At 38.3% G+C, this 21,844-nt stretch overlaps 1 long non-coding RNA gene across 1 annotated transcript; it reads right to left on the bottom strand.

Annotated features, from left to right (window-relative positions):
* Positions 1 to 9,403: 9,403 nt before the first annotated feature.
* On the bottom strand, positions 9,404 to 10,153 carry LOC139195181 (uncharacterized). Its single transcript, XR_011579817.1, has 2 exons — positions 9,923 to 10,153; positions 9,404 to 9,845 (listed from the first exon to the last, which is right to left on the bottom strand). It is a non-coding gene; the product is annotated as an uncharacterized lncRNA (long non-coding RNA).
* Between the last annotated feature and the right edge of the window lie 11,691 nt (positions 10,154 to 21,844).

Below are 21,844 nucleotides of genomic sequence, written 5' to 3'. Positions count from 1 at the left end.
TGTCCCTTCAAGTTTAGACAGTTAGCTTCTTGACTTTTCTGAAAGAAAAAAGGCTATCAGTCCATCCATAGCATCAAGTGCTATTAATTATTTTCTCATTAAAAAAACATAGATTGTCAGGCTGTCAGTTCATAGCATCAAGTGCTATTGATTTTTTGGACTTGTCAGCCGGCACTCCATGATCACGTCGAATCCTTATGAAAATGAATCCAGAACAAAATCGCGCTAAAGCTAGGGCGTCACCCGTAAGTGGCGCGCTGTGTGGCCCGAGCACAGTGATAAATGAGCAAGGGTCGCTGTATCTCCATCGGCACCCGGATGCAGTGTTAAATGAGCAAGGGGGCCATAGAAACTTCTTTTCGAACGACTCCACTCAAAGTTGTTTGGGAGCATATGCTCCTATCAACTTTACACGGGACACACAAAAGAAGTACTTTGATCCTATTAGACGGGGGAGGGTGAAGAAGCTAGGACAGAAGGGTAGAGTTCAAGAGAGCAAAATGCGTTTAGGAACGTGGAATATAGGAACCTTAACGGGAAAATCTATGGAAGTAGTGGAAGTTATGGTGAGGAGAAGGATAAATATTATGTGCCTACAAGAAACTAAGTGGGTTGGTAGTAAGGCAAAGGATCTAGAAAACTCAGGGTTTAAACTTTGGTATTCGGGCACAAATAGAACGAGAAACGGTGTTGGCATCATCGTGGACAAGACATTGACACAAGATGTTGTAGATGTCAAGAGGGTAGGAGATAGAATCATGGCAATCAAGATTGTAATAGGACAAGAACTTATCAATGTGATTAGTGCGTACGCACCTCAAGTAGGGTTGGATGCGAGTTCGAAGGAGAAATTTTGGGAAGACCTTGGAGACTTGGTGCAAGGAATTGCTCAGACGGAGAAGTTATTTATAGGATGAGATTTAAATGGACACGTGGGCAGGGAGACAGGCAACTATGGAGGTTTCCATGGTGGCCATAGTTTTGGGGAGAGAAACGAGGATGGGGAAGCTATCTTGGATTTTGCAATGGCATATGATCTCTTCTTAGCCAACACCTTCTTTAAGAAGAGAGAAGAACATGTGATCACCTACAAGAGTGGGTCGTCAAAAACACAAATAGATTTTCTCCTAATGAGGAAAGGGGATCGTATAACTTGTAAGGATTGCAAAGTTATACCAGGAGAGAGCGTGGCTAATCAACATCGCTTGTTGGTGATGGATGTACATATCAAAAGAGTGAGACAAAAGAACAAGACTTGGAAGTGCCCAAGGACTAGATGGTGGAATCTAAAAGAAGAAAAACAAGCCATTTTCAAAGAGAAAGTAATCACCCAGTGTGTGTGGGATAGAGAGAAGGAAGCTAGCCAAATGTGGGATTCCATGGCTAGTTGTATTCGAAAAGTAGCAAAAGAGGTATTAGGAGAGTCCAAAGGTTTTGCCCCACACCAAAAGGAATCTTGGTGGTGGAATGAGGAGGTACAAACAAAGGTGAAGGCTAAGAAGGAATGTTGTAAAGCCTTATACAAGGATAGGACCGATGAAAATGGTGAAAGGTATAGAAAAGCGAAGCAAGAAGCGAAGAAAGCTGTGAGAGAAGCTAAGTTAGCGGCTTATGACGATATGTATAAGCGACTAGATACCAAAGAAGGAGAGTTGGATATCTATAAATTAGCTAGAGCAAGGGAAAAGAAGACAAAGGACCTAAACCAAGTGAGGTGCATCAAGGATGAGGATGGAAAGGTTCTTGCTACAGAGAACGCGGTTAAAGACAGATGGAAAGGTTATTTTCATAATCTTTTCAATGAAGGACATGAAAGGAGTGCTTCTTTAGGGGAGTTGAGTAACTCAGAAGAGTGTAGAAACTACTCTTTTTATCGTAGAATCCGGAAGGAAGAAGTGGTTGTAGCTTTGAAGAAGATGAAGCATAGAAAAGCAGTAGGCCCAGACGATATACCAATCGAAGTGTGGAAAGTTTTGGGAGAGACAGGTATAACATGGCTCACTGACCTTTTCAATAGGATTTTGAAAACGAAGAAGATGCCAAATGAGTGGCGAACGAGCACTTTGGTGCCTATCTACAAGAATAAGGGCGGCGTACAAAATTGCATGAACTATAGGGGTATTAAGCTAATGAGTCATACAATGAAGCTCTGGGAGAGAGTCATTGAGCATAGATTGAGGCAAGAGACACGGGTTTCGGACAACCAATTCGGGTTCATGCCAGGGCGCTCAACCATGGAGGCAATCTATCTCTTACGAAGATTGATGGAAAGATATAGAGATGGGAAAAAGGATTTACACATGGTCTTTATAGATTTGGAAAAAGCGTATGATAGGGTCCCAAGAGACATTCTTTGGAGGATTTTAGAGAAGAAAGGAGTACGAGTAGCATATATCCAAGCTATAAAGGATATGTATGAAGGAGCAAAGACTGCCGTAAGAACTCATGAAGGACAAACCGAAAGCTTTCCCATAACTGTAGGATTACATCAAGGCTCATCCTTAAGTCCTTACCTTTTTGCGTTGGTAATGGATGAGTTAACATGACATATTCAAGATGATATTCCTTGGTGTATGCTTTTCGCAGACGATATAGTGTTGATAGATGAAACTCAGGAAGGGGTAAATGCAAAGCTTAACCTTTGGAGAGAAGTGCTGGAATCTAAAGGTCTTCGCCTAAGCCGATCAAAGACAGAATATATGGAGTGCAAGTTTAGTGCAAATGGAGGCCAAAACGAGTTAGGGGTGAGGATCGGAGATCAAGAAATACCAAAGAGCGACCGTTTTCGTTACCTAGGATCTATCTTGCAAAAGAACGGAGAATTAGATGGAGATCTCAACCATAGAATACAAGCTGGATGGATGAAGTGGAAGAGTGCATCCGGCGTGTTGTGTGACCGCCGTATGCCACTGAAGCTCAAGGGAAAATTTTATAGGACGGCAATAAGGCCAGCGATGCTGTATGGCACAGAATGTTGGGCGGTGAAGCATCAACACATACACAAAATGGGTGTAGCGGAGATGAGGATGCTTCGTTGGATGTGTGGGCACACGAGAAAGGATAAGATTAAGAATGAGGATATCCGGGGTAAAGTAGGAGTAGCCGAAATTGAAGGCAAGATGAGAGAAAATCGGTTACGGTGGTTTGGACATGTGCAACGAAGGCCTACTGACGCTTTGATTAGAAGATGCGACTATGGGACAGAGGTTCAGGGCCGAAGGGGTAGAGGAAGACCTAGGAAAACTTTGGAAGAGACTCTAAGAAAAGACTTAGAGTACTTGGATCTAACGAAGGACATGACACAGGACCGAGCACAATGGCGTTCTAAGATTCATATAGCCGATCCCACTCAGTGACTTGGATTTTCCAAGTCTCCAACCGAGAAGTTTTCCTCACTCGGGAAATTAAGGGAACACTACCCCAACCTACATGCTCCACTCAGAAAGCTTCAACATACAAGCTTCAACAAAAGAAAATTCAAAGAACTTAGCGAAGAAGGTTTTGGTGTAATTTAACACAATACATTGAAATGAAGGAAAACTTATTTATTGATATCCCCGATAAACTACAAATATGTACATATACATGAGTAATAAACAAACAAGAGGGAGCCTTCACAAGGGTTGCTTAGGAGAAGTCTCAGCAGTCGGTAGAGCCCCAGAAAGAAAAGGCACCGGAGGGGGATCTTTCGGAGCCTCAGTACTGGACAGAACCTTAGAAGGAGGAGGCATCAGAGGTTGATCATTTGGAGCTTCATTACGCGGTACAGCCCCAGAAGACGAAGGCAATAAATGCCTTTGGAACAAACCCACAAATCTCTGATGATCAAGTAAAACCTGACCATCAGTTTCCTTCATTTGGTCAAGCTTCCTCTTCATGTTTGTAGCATAGTCATGTGCGAGCCGGTGCAACTGTTTATTCTCATGCTTGAGCCCTCTAATCTCCTGTTTGAGACTCATCACCTCAGCCGCCAATGATTCAACTTGGCGGGTTCGAGCAAATAGGCGTTGGGCCATATTAGACACAGAACCTGCACACTGAACACTGAGAGCCAGCGAATCCTTAACAGCTAACTCATCAGACCGTTTGGAAAGTAGTCTGTTATCTTTGGGCGTGAGAAGGTTCCTGGCCACCACCGCAGCAGTCATATCATTCTTCATCACGGAATCCCCAACGGTAAGAGGACCAGTAGGGGAGACGAAGGATGGGCGCCATATGTTGTCTGGAGAAGGCGGGGCTGCCTCTTCAACAAGGTTCAAGTCAAAACGACGGTCGGAGGGGCCAGACATTTTCAAAGGTGTTGAAGAGAGAAGAGGTTGGACAAATCAAGATCTTAGAAGGGCAAGAATGGAGCTTCTACTGGTGGAGATTCAAGTGTGCTTCGGAACTTAATGCCAGCCCCTATAAAAATCTGCACTCGACGGAGCTTCAGAAATCGAAGAGGCACCTGCTCAGAAATCGAAGAGGCGTTTGCTTTCTCAAAAGCTGGGCTGCTTAGAGACCACGAAGGTTGATCTCAGAAATCGAAGAGGCGTTTGTTTTCTCAAAAGTTAGGTTGCTCAAAGACCACGAAGGCCAATCTCAGAAATCGAAGAGGCGCTCGCTTTCTCAAAAGCTGGGCTCCTTAGAGACCACGAGGGCCGATCTCAGAAATCGAAGAGGCACCTACTTTTCCAGCCTTGTCAGCACCTGTCACACGCACACTCAGCTTTGCGGAAATTATGGGCATTCTGTCGAAGACTTCTGAGGAAGTAGAAAACACATGAATCTTACTGTTCAATCACCTACTTCCCACACGCAACAATAGCTCATGGGTATCACAGATAACTTTGCCAAAGTTCTCTGCCAAAATTGAGCACGTAAAGCTTGCAGCTCCCACTACATCGCTCTGACCAAGAAAGGTAAAAGAATAGCAAAGAAACAGCACTAACAAAGTTTAGACCCATAAATTTTGAAGGTCTAGCTACCATATTATTACCCACAAGGGTAAAGGAACAGTACCACTGCTGGATAATTGGAAAGTCCCTGTGTGTCAACCTCTGTGCTTCGTGGCAAGGTAGACTAGCAAACATGCCCAACCTTTACTCACACTCGAGAAAACACTACCAATAAGATTGCTTGCTCCAAAATCGAAGAGGCACCGTCCTCCGAATCTCGAGAGCTAGACTCCCAACATGACTACTTTCTCAAAAATCGAAGAGAGGGTAAAGGAACAGTACCATTGCTGGATAATTGGAAAATCTCTGTGTGTCAACCTCTATGCTTCGTGGCAAGGTAGACTAGCAAACATGCCCAACCTTTACTCACATTCGAGAAAACACTCCCAACAAGATTGCTTGCTCCAAAATCGAAGAGGCACCGCCCTCCGAATCTCGAGAGCCAGACTCCCAACATGATTACTTTCTCAAAAATCGAAGTGACACTGCTCCCCGAATCTCGAGAGCCAGACCCCCAGCATGATTGCTTTCTTAAAAATCGAAGATGCATCGTTCTCCGAATCAATCGAAGAGACGCTCGCTTTCTCAAAAGCTGGGCTGTTTAGAGACCACGAGGGCCGATCTCAGAAATCGAAGAGGCACCTACTTTTCTAGCCTTGTCAGCACCTGTCACACGCACACTCAGCTTTGCGGAAATTATGGGCATTCTGTCGAAGACTTCTCGAGAGCCAGATACCACAGACCACTTTTTCAAAGTGCTCTGACAGAGTTAAAACATGTGAAGCTGGCAGCTCCCACTACTGTGCTATGACCAAGCAGGGTAAAGGAATAGCATTACTACTTGTTAGGGAGACTCCTATATATGTCGACCTTCATCCCCAACGGACAGGCAGACCTGCAAAAATGCTCAACCCTTCCTCATATCTGAGAGGGCACTCCCCACGAAGCCTTTCGAAATATTCAGCTTTCTTTCCCCCCGATAATACCTCTGCAAACAAGCTATACTAGAGCAAGAATATCTCATATCATCAGGGTTAAAAGCAAGAGTATCCCATATCATGCTTTTTCCCTGTCTTTTCCTTTAACCTTGTTTTTACCTGCAAGACAAGGAGAAAGAGAGCAATCAGTCAGCACTTGGCATCAAGCTTCCAGCCAGGAACTGACTGCCTGGAACCCCTTACCTGATTACTTACCTGGCATTGCTCTCGAGTACTCATCTTGAACATCTTATGTTTCCAGGGAAGATACCGCATCTGCTTGAGGAACAGATAGGGCAAGTGCGAAGGATACAAGGAAGCATGTGGAGACAAGCGTAACAGCACACGTGCCGATACATCCATTACTCTGTCAAAAGCAAAAGTATCCCATATCAGCAGGGTCGAACGTACTCTAGATTTGATGGACTTGTTTTGACCCTCAAATTCTTCAGTCGGCTCTGGAGGAAACCAGAAAACCCTCCAGCTCAGTTCAAGAATAAGCCTGTGGAAAGTTACTTCTTCAAAAGCAAAAGTATCCCATATCATCTCTTCTCATTTTTCTTCTCTTTATCCTTCATGCTGCTGCAAGATGGGGAGAAGGTGAACAATCAGCCGGAGCTCTGATTGCTTACCTTGTCTGTCACCTCTTTCAGCAGATCCCCTAGCTCGGCGACTTGGGGGACTCCTACTACATGGTTTGTATCGCGCTTGACCAAGCCTGAAACTACAAGTAAGCTTCAAGTGAAATTGATACATTACCTTATGCATCTCCACCAGTTAAAGATACCACCCCTGGATGGAGGAAGAGTACTTCCAGAGAAGATGCCACATCTACCTATGAGACAGATAAGGCAAGTCAAGACGATACCACACTCCGATACTTAGAAGTTTCGTGATTACGAGATCATTCTCTCACAATATTTCCTAATGTCATTTGTACTAAATCATTCACTTGTACTCACTAAAGGAGAGCTTGAACATATGTACTTGTGTAAACTCTTCACAATTAATGAGAACTCTTCTATTCCGTGGACGTAGCCAATCTGGGTGAACCACGTACATCTTGTGTTTGCTTTCCTATCTCTTTTCATTTATATACTTATCCACACTAATGACCGGAGCAATCTAGCGAAGATCACAAAAAGCGACCGTTTTTGCTGCCTAGGATCTATCTTGCAAGAGAACGGAGAATTAGATGGAGATCTCAACCATAGAATACGAGCTGGATGGATGAAGTGTAAGAGTGCATCCGGCGTGTTATGTGACCGTCGTAGGCCACTGAAGCTCAAGGGAAAATTTCATAGGACGACAATAAGGCCAATGATGTTGTATGGCACAGAATGTTGGACGGTGAAGCATCAACACGTACACAAAATGGGTGTAGCGGAGATGAGGATGCTTCGTGGGATGTGTGGGCACACGAGAAAGGATAAGATTGGGCATGAGGATATCCGAGGTAAAGTAGGAGTAGCCGAAATTGAAGGAAAGATGAGAGAAAATCGGTTTCGGTGATTTAGACATGGGCAAAGAAGGCCGACTGACGCTCCGGTTCGAAGATGTGACTACGGGACAGAGGTTCAGGGCCGAAGGGGTAGAGGAAGACCTAGGAAAACTTTGGAAGAGACTCTAAGAAAAGACTTAGAGTACTTGGATCTAACGGAGGACATGACACAAAACCGAGCGCAATGGCGTTCTAGGATTCATATAGCCGACCTCACTTAGTGGGAAAAGGCTTTGTTGTTGTTGTTGTTGTTGTTTGTTAGATACGTATTTTATTATTCTTTTACTATTTTATTTAGGGATTTCATACAAGTATAATTTTTTGTAAGTGTTAGTATACACTTATTTACAAGATATATAAGAAATTTACCTAAATCTGCCTAGGCGCTTGCCTAGACCCCGCCTAAACGCTAGGCGCCAGCCCGCCGCCTGACTAACGCCTAGTGTTTTTTAGAACCTTGGTCTAGTCTAAGCCAGTCTAACTTAGTCCCTAAAGCTAATCCAGTTTGAGATAGTCCGGTACAACAAACGCATCATAAGAGCTTTCTAGAAAGTTATTTTTTCCTAAATAGTATCAGAAATACTTTTTTTTCCAACGACATCAAATAATAGGAATTGAATTAAGAGATATTTTCTCTTGAATTCAATGCATAATCCGAATAGCATTACCCGTCCATTGGATGTTTGCCGCGTGTTCAAAAATTAACTCAGCTTTATGGTGCTTGTCACGTGGTGTCACCAGTTAGTAATGTTTATCTCCCAAATCAGAATTCAAAACAGTGTCTTTAGGTCCATCTCTGATCTCCAATAGGCATGCAGGTTGCAAGTTTTCTTGGGCCTCAACGTACTTAGGCTTTGGTATGCACGTTGCAAGTTTTCTTGGGCCTCAACGTACTTAGGCTTTGGTATGCACGTTGCAAGTTTTCTTGGGCCTCAACGTACTTAGGCTTCACCTTTCGTTTCCTTTCTTCTTTGTATATGTTATGAGGGTTCAATGCCCAATTGATCGTATTACTTGCTTATATTTCTTGACATTGAAACTGCAACCTCATCCTATGTGGTAAAGTTAATTCACTCATGCACCACCCAAACCTATAGAACCTTATCAGTCATCACCACCCTATATATCTCCCATCCCTTACTAGTGTGATCCCTTGCACATGCTCTGGCCACTAATTAATCGAAACAGAAACTTCATGTTTGTCACTACTTTTCCCAGTTCCTTGATCACATTTGGATTAATTTGAAAGGTCCTACTCACCCCTTCCACTGTATTTCTATCGAAGCCAAAAGTTCTAAGCTTCTTGCTTAAAACCCCAAGGGCAAAATATACATGCAGCATGTGTCTTAGGCTAGTTAAACAAGGTATATATAACGTGTCCACCTCTTTACATATGTGTTTGAATTCCTTTCTCGTAAATTAAGATAATGTAAAAAAACCTTTACTTTGTTGAAGAAACAAAAACATGAAAATATAGGTGAAGTGTTAGCATGGGGAGTTTTTTTTCCAGTGGGGAATGCACGCGTGCTGATTGCCGTCTTAATAGGGAAAGCAGTAGAATTGTCATATTCAGGGTATGATGCATAAATGCAAATCATTTTGTTTCGTTCATCTGAGTATAAAGTATTATCCCCACTGCCATGCCCAATGTATCTTGATTCTTTAGGGTTCTGTAGTCCAGCAATTCTTATCTTTTCCTCTTTTCCCATATGGTCCCCAAAAGAGTACATGTATATATAATGCAGCTTTTTGTAAAGAATAAAGAAGGTAGCTTTAATCTACATAAAAAACTGCATACCTAGCCACCTCATAGAAATGGTGGAAAGCACAAGAGAGATGCAAGAATTGAGAAAACGGTTTTGGAAAAAATGGTCGTTAATTATAATATAAAACCCTGGATTCAGGCTAGGGAGGCTGCTGGTTTTTTTTTTTTTTCAGGAAACCTCAACGGTATGTAATTTTATAGAATTAGCCAAAAACAGTTGCACTTAGTCCGAGGGGATATAACCTTATCCTTATAATACAAGAAAAAATATTAAGTGAAAAATATAAGAAAAGAGGATGGACATAAACTTGACATCTCTCAACAAAACAAATAAAAGTACAAGAAAAGAGGGAGGATGTAAAACCTAAACTCGTCAAAAGAAAAACCTAGAAGGTCTAAACCTGCAAAACAAGTCGCAAAGCACCAAAAGCAATATGTTAGGAAAATAAAAACTCACATCATGAAGGAGGACAAACCTACAAACCGAGATGCACATTATATGAAAATCGAAAAACCAAGCAAATCAAGAGAATCTGAATGTACGGAACCATAGACTGGGAGTCATGCCAAACCAAGTTTGAAGAATACAAGCCCATATTAGTAAATTTGTCGGCAACCACATTCTCTTCTTGATAAATGTGTGAGCACCAAATTTTCTTAGATACCTAACACCGAAAGAAAAGGTGAGCAACAAATTCCTTAAAAGCACAACATAAACGACAAATGGATGCCAGAGAAAAACCTCGTCATTGAAGTGCGACCTTGGTGGAAATTTTATCATGAAAAAGCCGTCAAGCCGAAATAGATAACCGTGGAGGTATGGAAAGCCGCATTTCCCTAATCACAAACATTATGTTTACTGCAAAGAACCTCATAACCAAAAGCAAAGGAAAATTGTCTTAAAGAAGAGGGCTCCCAAATTAGCTTGTCATCCTTCGTAGCCAACAGCAGAGGAAGGCGTAATACCTTATCCACCGCTAAAGGAAAAAGATCTATAACATATATATTCTGGCAAATTCCAACATTGAGCTTGAACGACATTAGAAACCAAAGAAGTACCGTAGGAGAAATAATCAAAGTTCACGAATGATTAATAATGTGCTCATCCAACCATGTGTCAAACGAAAAGGAAACTAACCTTTCTTGCCTAATAATTGAGCAATTATTCAAAAAAAAAGGAAGAACACGCTACAAATCATGCCACACAAAGGAACACAGGTACACATCTTGTTTTTTGTAAGATGCAAGAGGAAATCGTTGACGAGTAAAAGAGACCTACGAAGAAGAAAACTATAAGGCCTCCCAACTAAAACTAAGCAAAGCCATCAAGTTCAAAGTAGCTAAATCACAAAGACTAAGCCCACATTCACCTTTTGGGCCACAAACCATATTTCATGATATTGTTACTAATTTATGAGAAGTTAAGGGCTGGTTTGGTATTGCTGTGCTTTGAAAAAAAAACTACTGTGAGAATAAGCGGTTGTGCCGTGAGAATAAGCGGCTGTGAAATAAATCAGCAGAGTGTTTGGTAAACTTTTTTGTAAAAGTGCTTTTGGAAAAGAAAAAAAAAACAGTCTGATAGTGGGTCTTTTCATTAAAGGAGCACTGTAGCTTTGTGTGCTTTGAAAAATAGCCAGTTTTCCAAAGCTGCAAATAGCTGCTTCAGTTTTTTCCTTTGATTTCAGCTTATTCTCACAGCAGCTTCCAAAATAAGCCCTTTTTTTTAGTTTACCAAATACCTAAAACCCTCACAGCTTTTTTTTCATGGGTGCTTTTTTTTTAAGCACCTCACTCCCAAACCACCCCTAAGCCACCTAACTAGATAAAATTTCGTGCACAAGTAGAAAGATGCTTCAAAAGTCTGGTTGGCCACTGATAAACAGAGAAATTATGCAGAAACAAAATTTTGACAAACATACTGCACTAATTGAACTCGTCCTACCATTGAGAGAAGTTTACCTTTCCAACCCGAAAGATGAGCCATTGTCTTATCAACCAAAGCTTGAAAATGAATTCTCTATGGTTTACCAAGAAAAATCGAAACATCCAAATAAGAAAAAGAGACATACCTAAACGAAAAACCAAGATGTCTCTCCACATGAGCTTTGCGATGATAAGAGGTGCACCTGAGGTAAAAAGTGCTCTTGTTAGCATTAACAAATTGCCCATAAGATGGGCATACTTATTCAATAAATTTTGAAGAGAGCAAAGAGATTGAGCATTTCCACGACAAAAAATAAAAAGGTCATATGCATAGAACACATGAGTAAGAGGGCAACAACCCTTCGAGCCGCAATTACAGTAATTTGTCCAGGGGAGTAAAGTAAGGTTAAACCTCTTGTAGAAGCGTCTTCCACAAGACAAAAAAGGAATGGAGAAATAGGATCCTCCTGACGAACACCTTGTGAACAATAGAAAAATCATGTGTGGTGCCATTTACTGGAATTGAAAGACGAGCTGACTATAATGAGATGTGAACCCAATCTATAAAAACACGAGAAAATCCAAAATTTGAAAGCACACAAAGAAGAAATTCCCAATTTTAAGGTGTAAAAAGCCTAGCAATATCCACTTTTATGTGCACGTTACTGTCAAAAACCCTTTTTGCCCATAAAATTGAACCCTGAAAAACTAAGCCAATGCAATTAAAAGTACGTCTATCTTTTAGAAATGCCGCTTGCTGAGGAGAAATAATACGGTTGACAGTAGGTCCGACTCGATTAGCAAGAATCCTAGGAATTATTTTAAACAGAAAATTCGCAAGCACCATGTGAAGATACTGAGTAACAATCGCAGCCCCTTTAACTTTTAGAATTAAGCACAATAAAGTTTTATTTTGCATTGGGATATAACCCCTGGCTTCCGATGAATTTGATTATACATATGGAAACTGTGTCTCTAGTTATGGGCCTTCATTTGTAAAGAGGAATTAGGTTTCTCTATCTTGGAATGCATATATTCCAAAAGATAAGCCCAGGGTCTTCTCCTTACAGAGCAGATATATATGTTAGATTGCTTGTGTGTTTTTTGGTGTACAACTTTAGTTTTTTTTTTTTGAAAAAAAAAAAGAAAAGGCTTTTAGCCAAAATGATCCATGAGATTTGCATAGCACATCATTTTGGTCCATGTGATTGAAAATCAATAGAAATGGTCCTTGAGATTGTCCACCATCAATTATTTTGATCATTCCGTTAAAACCTCCGTTAAGTGTTCTGGAGCTCTGGACCGAAAGTTTGAACAATTTTTAAAGCTTCGTAACTCAATCGTTTCTTAACCAAATTTGACCCATAATATAAGATAGGAAAGTTTAGAACAAGATTATACCTATTTGGAAGCCCAATAGTTGCCGAAGATGGTCGGAAAATAGCCTAAAAGTTGACTGGTATGTGGAAAAATTGGAAAACTCGTCAGAAACTGGGTAAACTTTAAACGTTCATAACTTCTCAACGAAATCAAGTAATTCAAAAGCGAAAATTATACTTCTTGACGAGGCAAAGATCTCGACGAGGCAAAGATAATGGTATCTGTTTAGATGGATAATTCGCCATGGTTTGGAAGAAAAACAGTTCGAAAGTGGCTAACTCGAGACCAAGACAGCCACCTTCTAGCCGTTTCCGGCCAAACCACAACAATTTAGCGATCGAGAAAGATAGAATTCTCTTCGTCTTGTTGAGAAGTATGATTTTTGTTTTTTAATCACTCGATTTCGTTGAGTATTGAAGAAGTTATCAACATTTAAAGTTTACCCAATTTCCAGTGAATTTTCTAGTTTTTCCGCGAACTAGTCACCTTTTAGGCGATTTTCCGGCCATCTCTGGCAACCACTGGGCTTCCAAATAACTATAATCTTGTTCTACACTTTCCTATCTGCATTTTGATATATTGTGGGTTGAATTTGGTTAAGAAACGATTGAGTTACGAAGCTTTGAAAATTGTCCAAACTTTCGGCCAAGAGCTTCGAGACACTTAACGGAGTTTTTAACGGAATGACCAAAATAATTGATAGTGGACAATCTCAAGGACCAAAGTGATGTGTTATGCAAATCTCATGAATCATTTTGGCTAAAAAGCCAAAAGAAAATTATGTAATTAAACGTTTGACATTTTAACATTAGTGTAATGCTATTCACTTTTTAGCCTTTTTACTCACAGTGAAGGTCTATACTGATATGTTGGAAGAAGTGGGTTAAGTCTTATAATGGATTAGCCGTAATAATGTAGTTCAAATTCACCTTTAGCTACAATCAAATGTAAAACGTCTTATTTACAAGTAAAAAAAAAAACTACTAATTTGTAGTAATAAGTAACTTCTAGAGCTTAATTTGAAGATCAAATGAATGAGGCGACAAAATGAATTGATTGAACAAACGACTGCCGACAAAGCGTCCTGTGTTTCATAGCGTCAGACTGCTATCATTCCTGAAATAGACTGTTTATCGTCAACGGCGGGCCAAATCCCCAGGCCCACATATATGGAAGGATGGCCCATCTCTGGCGCGCTTTTATATGAAGAAGAACCTGCAAAAAACACACCACTGGAAATGCTTACGTATGCTTTTGCCTAGCTTTGTGCACTAATGCTGCTTTTGGTCTGTGCCTTGAGTAACACTCATATCCGTACAGCACTTTATTTTGTGAAAAAGGCCACATGACCTACTTATTTTTCACCCTTTTACTCATTGCATCTCTTTGATTTGGCAATTACCTTTAATTCATATAATTATTTTTTTCTTAGAAGTTTTAATTAAAATTTCACACAAAACTCTTGAAATCTCAGGACAAGTCCTGATATAAACAATGCCGATCATAACTATGAAATTTTGTAAATATTATAAAGTATCTTGAGGAGGAACTTCTCCTCAATATTAAAGAGCCAAGCCTCTCTCTTAACTTAATGGTAGGGTGTTATTATTTGAGGTGATTCAGTTGCAACTTACAAGTTACAAGAATGGTAAGGTTAATCGTACGCAAATGATTTTCGACTATTAGTTAAGTGTGAATTTTATAATGACTTACAGTTAAAAATCACTCAAGCTTATGAACGATTAATCATAGTATTTCTTACACCAAGCAATTAATGCATACACAAAGAGGCAGTAGGCAGTGTTGCAGTGGCAACCACAACAAATCGTTTGCTATGACATAATGATCATGCGTTTCCTCTTCGTCAAGATTTTGAAGAAACATTTAATCTTGAATGTTTACAGCCGCTCAAATGAGAGAATATGCCATGCAGCATGATACTTGTTCTAAGGGACATAATGATCTTAAGTTTCTTTTACATCATGATTTGAAGAAATAGTTAGTCTTTTATGTTTATATATAGCGACTCAAATAAATAAATCTATATAAATACAACATGTCACGGGATGATAAAAATACTAATAACAACGATAATCCCAACTTGGTTACTTTTGCAAGTTGTGAGTAAGACCCCACTCACGTGTATGTATTTGGCATTCTACAATAATTCTATTGCCGCCGGACCAATAACCTACCTCTGCTCTTTTTTTATTTTTTTTTCAACTTTAATATATGCTTTTAACAAAAAAAAAAAAAAAAAAAAACTTTACTATATGTTATTTTCATTGTCGGCTATAAGAGTATAAAACTTCCATTTGACAAAAAAAAAATGTATAACTTCCCCTTCTCTTTCGTTCTTCCAATTTTTTTTTCATAGTATGTATTACTAAGAAATATGAAAAATTGACGGTCGGATCTTGCATTTAAAATTTTAATGAATCTTGATAATGGTTAAACTTGAATAAAACTCATACAACTAAATGAGTTATAACATTATAGCTGAACCCTTGTTTCGTTTACAATTATTATTTTTCTTTTGCAATATATATATATATATATATATATATATATATATATATATATACAAATTGCTTAAGGGGAGGATCCCCATTTTTTCAAAAAAATGAGGACACGCTCTCCACTGTTAGATTGGTTTTAATGAAATTGTGTGGTTGAGATTAAAACACAGGTCACACAATCTCAACCACACAATTTCATTAAAGTTAAATCCAACGGTGGGGAGCGTGTCCCCATTTTTTAAAAAAAATGGGGATCCCTCCCCTTAAGCAATCTATATATATATATGTATGTATGTATGTATGTATGAAATCTTTAAAGGAAGGGATCCCTATTTTTTTTTTATAAAAATAGGGATTAGTTGTGGGGTCTACACTACATCAAACTTCAACGATCCGAACCGTCTATTTTTTAAGTTGCACCTCATAGATCATCCTTGCAAAATATTAGTCAAATCGGAAATGTTTAAGACATCTAATTGGGTTCAAAGAAATTAACGAATACTTTGTTGTATAATAAACAATGAAATTTTATCTTGATAATTAAATAAGCAAATGGTTTCGGATTGAATTGAATTTTTGCAAGGATGATCTATGAATCAAGACTTACAAAATCGACAGTTCTGATTGTTGAAATTCGATGTGGAGTGAGCCCCACACCTATATATATATATATATATATATATATATGTTGAGTTACAAGTTGCAACAAATTATGACTTAAACCTACTTGATTGCATCCATGCATGCGTCCAAACTTTTGTAAAACAAAGAAAATAACACTCTTTCTCTCTTTCTAGTAAAACAAAGAAGGAAAAAAACACTCCTTAATTTCTTAATGCCTTGCGTGAATAAATCCTAACTAATCAATTCACAACTAGCACTTCCTTGGTTTTTCTAAATAATAAACCCTAGTCTCATCCCAAAAACGACGCGTTCGGACTTCAAAGCTTTGTTTGTGGGGACTTCAGTTATGAATTATCAGCTTCGAGTCTTCGACAATTGGTTAATTAAAACCCTAAATATATCAACAATATTGTCCCAGAAGATGCCTCTGCTTGATGTAAGATAATACATAATTAATTACATAAAATAACTAGAAGTTGTTCTTATTCGACCTCCACCACCAATCCTTGCTGTTCTGCAAATTCAACCATGTCGGCTATATTTTTTAAATCGTCAGGCTAGCTATAGGTTGTGAGAGAAAGGAAAAAAAAAAAACTCTTATCAGTTGTAGGATTTTTTCTTACATTTCGGCTTCAAATTATATGAATATTTTCACTCAGAAACGTAGTAACCAACATATTTTTTTAAGAGTACGATATTCATTCATTGAATAAGAAATATTATGTAGACAAGTTAAAAAATCTTAATAAAGCGTGATTAAGCGCAAATTATTGAGCAGTTCTTAAGAACTTTTGTTGATAGCCAAGCTAACCGAAAACAACATGATTACAAAGATGAATAGAACTAATTAAGTAGATTTTAGTGTAAATCTCACACTAGTAAGACTGTAATTCATTTGTTTGCCGAATTAGTTTACTTCTTTGCTCTTCTTTTGCAAATTTGTATGGGGTCATCACTTCCAACTAATTAACATAATAACGGTTTTTCATTTTTAATAATAGGTTAGATCAAAACACATATGCACGACTTTAATCTGTTCATCATAATTTATCCATCCATGCATGACGAATGCTGCTTTCATTTAACCAAAATAACTCTTGATCAGTCTACTTCCACATTTTATTTGTTTTTTAATGCCATTATTTTAAGTCATATATAGGCATCACAATTCATTCTTTAATCTGTTGAAAAATGCCTTATTAACCATTCATATTTTCTTAAAGGAAATTGTATGTAAGTTTAAGTTAGCATGCTTAAGAAAGTATGAGTTAATAATTTTGTGAAGGGAGTAGAATGATGGTTAAAGCATAACGAATTCATGTTTTAGGTCATCTTTGTTGACCAAATGATCTAAAAGACTAAGCACCGATTGTTCCTCTATTTTTATTCCAGAAATAACCATCTTCCATTTTAAGCAGTGTGGCCTTAATTCATTGACATTGTTTTTCCGTGGAAAACACGAAACAAATAATTGTACTTATTATATATATTTCACATAGCTGATTTCAACTAATCTTACTAACTTGACCTTAAGAAATATATGGTCGGTCCAATTATGTGGCAATTGTTTGAGCTTCGACGACACGAATTAGCATGATTAGTATTTCATAAACTTCAAAAACCCACTTCAACCAACCAAATTCAGAAGTGCTTTGCCTAAGCTTAAAGAAGTGATTTTCACATATTACTTTTCTTCCATGCGTACTTCTTTTGATTTCTGGACTTAATTAGATTGACTAAATAAAACATGTGTTAATGCACAAAATCAGCGAGACTTTAGAACAACGTAAAATGTCAAGTTTGTGACCTTTGCTCAGTTGCTCCGATCACCTAGTGATGATAATATGTAAAGAAATAGAGACAAGGAAGCAAACACAAGATGTACGCGGTTTACCCTAAGTTTGGCTACGTTCACGGGGTAGATCGAGTTCTCATTAATAGTGAAGAGTTTACACAAAATATAAGTTCAAGCATAATCATCATTAGTCAGTTCTAATGACAAGTTTAAGTACAATAATGACATCCGGGTTTAATTGTAGGAGAATGGTCCCTGTTTATAGTTGAGGAGAGTCTTCCGCTCCCATTTGATGTGGGACTCTAGGAGTTTATTCTAATGTTGACAAATGTTGTGTTGTGATTGTCTCTTGATTGGAGAGGAACTTGTGTGCTTTGGTAGGGGTGCCTCCACATGAACTATTCAGTGGGTCATTGAATGTATGGAATTGACCCGTGCTTGGTAGTTTCGAGAGTAGTGAAGTATGGTACAAACAACATAAATTAAGGAAAATAAATGAATAAGAGTAAAAAGATCAATAAATTATATAATTAAATACTAAAGAAGATGTTTGTACCATACTTGGCTACTAGCAAGACACCGCATTCGGCAAATCTCCTAGCTCAGCGACTTGGGGGACTCCTACTATAGGGTTTGTATCGCACTTGACCAAGCCCGAAACTACAAGTAAGCTTAAAGTGAAATTGATATATTACCTTGTGTATCTTCATCGGTTAAAGATACCACCCCTAAATGGAGGAAAAGTACTTCCAGAGAAGATGCCACATCTACATATGAGACAGATAAGGCAAGTGAAAATGATACCACACTTCGGTACTTAGAAGTTTCGTGATTACTCAATGGCTTGGATCTTGCAAGTCCCTAACCGAGGAGCTTTCCTCACTCGGGAACTTAGGGGAGCACTGTTTGTACCATACTTGACCAATCCCGAAACTATTGAGCACCGGTCAACGTTATACCGTCAAGGACCCAGAAGAGTTTCCCTCCAATCAGGAAGCCAATCACAGCGCGACATGTGTCGACATCAGAAGCCAATCATAGCGCGACATGTGTCAACATCAGAAGCCAATCACAACACGACACGTGTCAATGTCAGAATGAAACTAGAAACTCTCTTCTATAAAAAGAGATCATTCTCTCACAATATTTCCTAATGTCATTTGTACTAAATCATTCACTAGTACTCACAAAAGGAGAGCTTGAACCTATGTACTTGTGTAAACCCTTCACAATTAATGAGAACTCCTCTACTCCATGGACGTAGTCAATCTGGGTGAACCACGTACATCTTGTGTTTGCTTCCCTGTCTCTATCCATTTACATACTTATCCACACTAGTGACTAGAGCAATCTAGCGAATGTCACAAACTTAACACTTTCTGTTGTACCAAAGTCCTCGCTGATTTTGTGCATCAACAGAAGATAAATACAAAAAAAAAATTAAGAGTTTGTTGACAGATGTTAGATAGCTACGGAGCAATGGTCCGTTAGGTTAAGATTTTCATATTCCTGAGAAAAAAGAAAGGAAAAAACACATTGTCTTAATATTGCACTTGTACGCCCGTATTTTCTAACCAAAATTTAAAATAAAAGAATCACATAATTAATAGCATATTCCTAATGTAATTAAGTCAACTGGCATGCCAAGGCACCTAAGAACCTCTCAATATTATCGGGTACTGCTATCCGTACATCAATTTTTACTTCTCACACATATCTTTTAATTTCGATCGTTGGGAGAACTAAGAATATGGGTGTGTGAATAACAAACCTATTATTTAAAAGTAAGCATAATTGAAGTTGCCCTACTTAATTTGGTTTCATACATAGGTGCTTTCAATCTATTGGTGTGCTTATCTCAGGTAATTAAGGTCAACATATCAAATAGGTGTATATTTCTAAAGGTATAAACTTTAGAAAACTTGAACTACTTATCGTGTGTGTGTGTGTGTGTGTGTGTGTGTATGCTCAAAGTCTGTCAGTATATGTAAGCCTTATTAATAAGTATGTTTATGTCAACGTTTATCATAAAATGCCAAATCTCGTAAATTAATCTAGCTTAACTTACGTGACTTCCACTTGCAAGTTGCTTTAGTTAATTAATAAACTAATACATGTGGAAGGCGTCACATATTGTAAATCGCACAAACGTGTCACCTTGTAGTTGGTTAATTGCTAACTGCGTTTTACTAAGTTCGGAGGTATTTTTAAAACAGGTTATTAAGTTTTAATTTTCTCACATTTGCATCATGAGATTTTAAAATTTTATCATTAAATTGATGGCGTGACAAATGGTTAAAAATGAATCCCACATTGATAAAAGGAGAAACCTCGTATGTGCTTAGAAAGCCTCATTTCGTAGCTCGTATAATAGATCGGATATAACTAATAGTACGGAGTAGGTCGTTTGATGCCCTCTTGTATTAAATAAGCACCAAACTAATTTACCCGGTCCACTTATTTTATCGGGTATACATCTTAGCTAGAGAACTGATATGTCATTCCTTCCTTTTGTTCTCCAACCCAACAACTCTTCTTTAGCTTTCTGATCAGCGAATGAAACCCAGCCCATACCCCTTATTCCCGTTGACCAACGCACCAGAAAAAGATCTCGAATTCCTTGAACTAGACTGTGTTGTCTACGTGTTAGGATTGAAAATTCGCCACACGTGAGTGAGCGTGTTGGTAATGAATCCCATATTGATGAGAGGATAGACCTTGCATGGGCTTGTAAGTAAAGTTGGACTACTTCCCATATTGCCCATTGGTTTTATAATAGAACTTTAACTTTTTCCACAAACATATGATCTACTTATGAGTTGATGTGAAAGACATAGTTACAACACATGAACCAAAACTAGTCATCAGACTTATCATCGTGGATCTTCAACTTCTCTTCAATCATATTCCATATAGAACTTACCACAATGTCTGGTCACAATGGTATATATAATTGTGGCTTCTACATAACCTAGAAAAGGGTCCCACATCATCAATCAACTGAGGATCATGCAATCAAATAATGAAAGACAAATTGATACAATTTTAAAACGTAATCGTGAAGTGGGAGAAATTTGAAACTTCGTGACCCATTTTAACAATCACTTTAAAGTGGAGGGTAAAATGTAGTTAACCTTTTATTTTTAACTACTTACGCTGCTTCTCCCCTTCGAGTAGAACTTTTATGCAATATGAACATTTAGTTCGCTGCCACTTCAAGTCAATTATAGATGACTATGTGCAAAGTTAAAGAAATGACAATGCATGATTGATTTCAAATACCGCTTATAGATGCCAAATCTAGATAAGTTTCTAGACTTTCATCTCCTTCTTCGAAATAGTCACCCGATCCAGCTCTACGTTTAGATTTTACGCATTTGCAGCTTTGCTTGCATTTCACTTCATCTATGCCACTACAATAACAATGGTCATCGCCATAGTAGGATTGGTGTTAACACCATTGCTATTATCCCTTTCATTCTCTTTCCTCCTTTCTCTCCTCCCCATCTAGACCAACCTCAAGGCTAGCCTCAATACTGTTCCACAATTCCAACCAGGCTCAGATTAACCCATTCCTCCTGTATGGCCACCGTTTTTATTTTTATTTTTATGTGATATAGTTAATAGCATATATGAGTTAGGCCACTTGACCAAGTATTGAGGGGCTCGTACATGTTCTATAGTACCCCTTGTGAACACTCCACTTGTCTTTTAATATTGAGCTCATATAAAAATCACATTCCTATAATGGACCGAAAGATTTAAGTCTGATATCAGTATATTGAATTCATGAGTTTAATATATTGAACTTATGAGTGTGATACTTATATTTAGTATGTTCTACAGTATGACTCTCACAGTCATTGAAGTCAAACTAGTGTAGTAGCAACAATATTATAGGTACCGAACTCAGAAGGCTTGTTTTTTTATATATAAGTATCACACACTCAATCAAACTACTCAGACTGTCTAATTTCTGTATATAAGTATCATACTTAATATACTATCGTGCAATATCATGAAGAATGATGATCCTCTTTGTAAGGATTTCGAGGATTCTCCAATCACATCTATTTATTGTACATCGTGCAGTCATTTTTCATAAGTTCTTATTTATATTTAATTTTAAATAAAATAATTTAAAATAATTTCTGACTGCACGATATATGATGAACTAATATAATTAAAAGATTCTTACAATCCTTACAAAGAAAATAAAAAAAGAATTCTCATTTTATCACGAAATACGACCCTGTAAAACAAAAGGTCGTTAATAACCATTAACAGGACTAGCAGACAGTGGCCCCCACATCCCATAGAAAAACAAATTTGTGGGTCCCCAAACCCACTCCCTCTCCCTCCAACCGAGTTATAGAATCCGACTTTGGACACGTTTGAAATCCGCCATAAAAAAAAAAAAATT

Source organism: Malus domestica, chromosome 04 (assembly GCF_042453785.1).
Source record: "Malus domestica chromosome 04, GDT2T_hap1".
NCBI lineage: Eukaryota > Viridiplantae > Streptophyta > Magnoliopsida > Rosales > Rosaceae > Malus > Malus domestica.
Note: the sequence above shows the minus strand (reverse complement) of the source record. Positions and strands in the feature narration are given on the sequence as shown.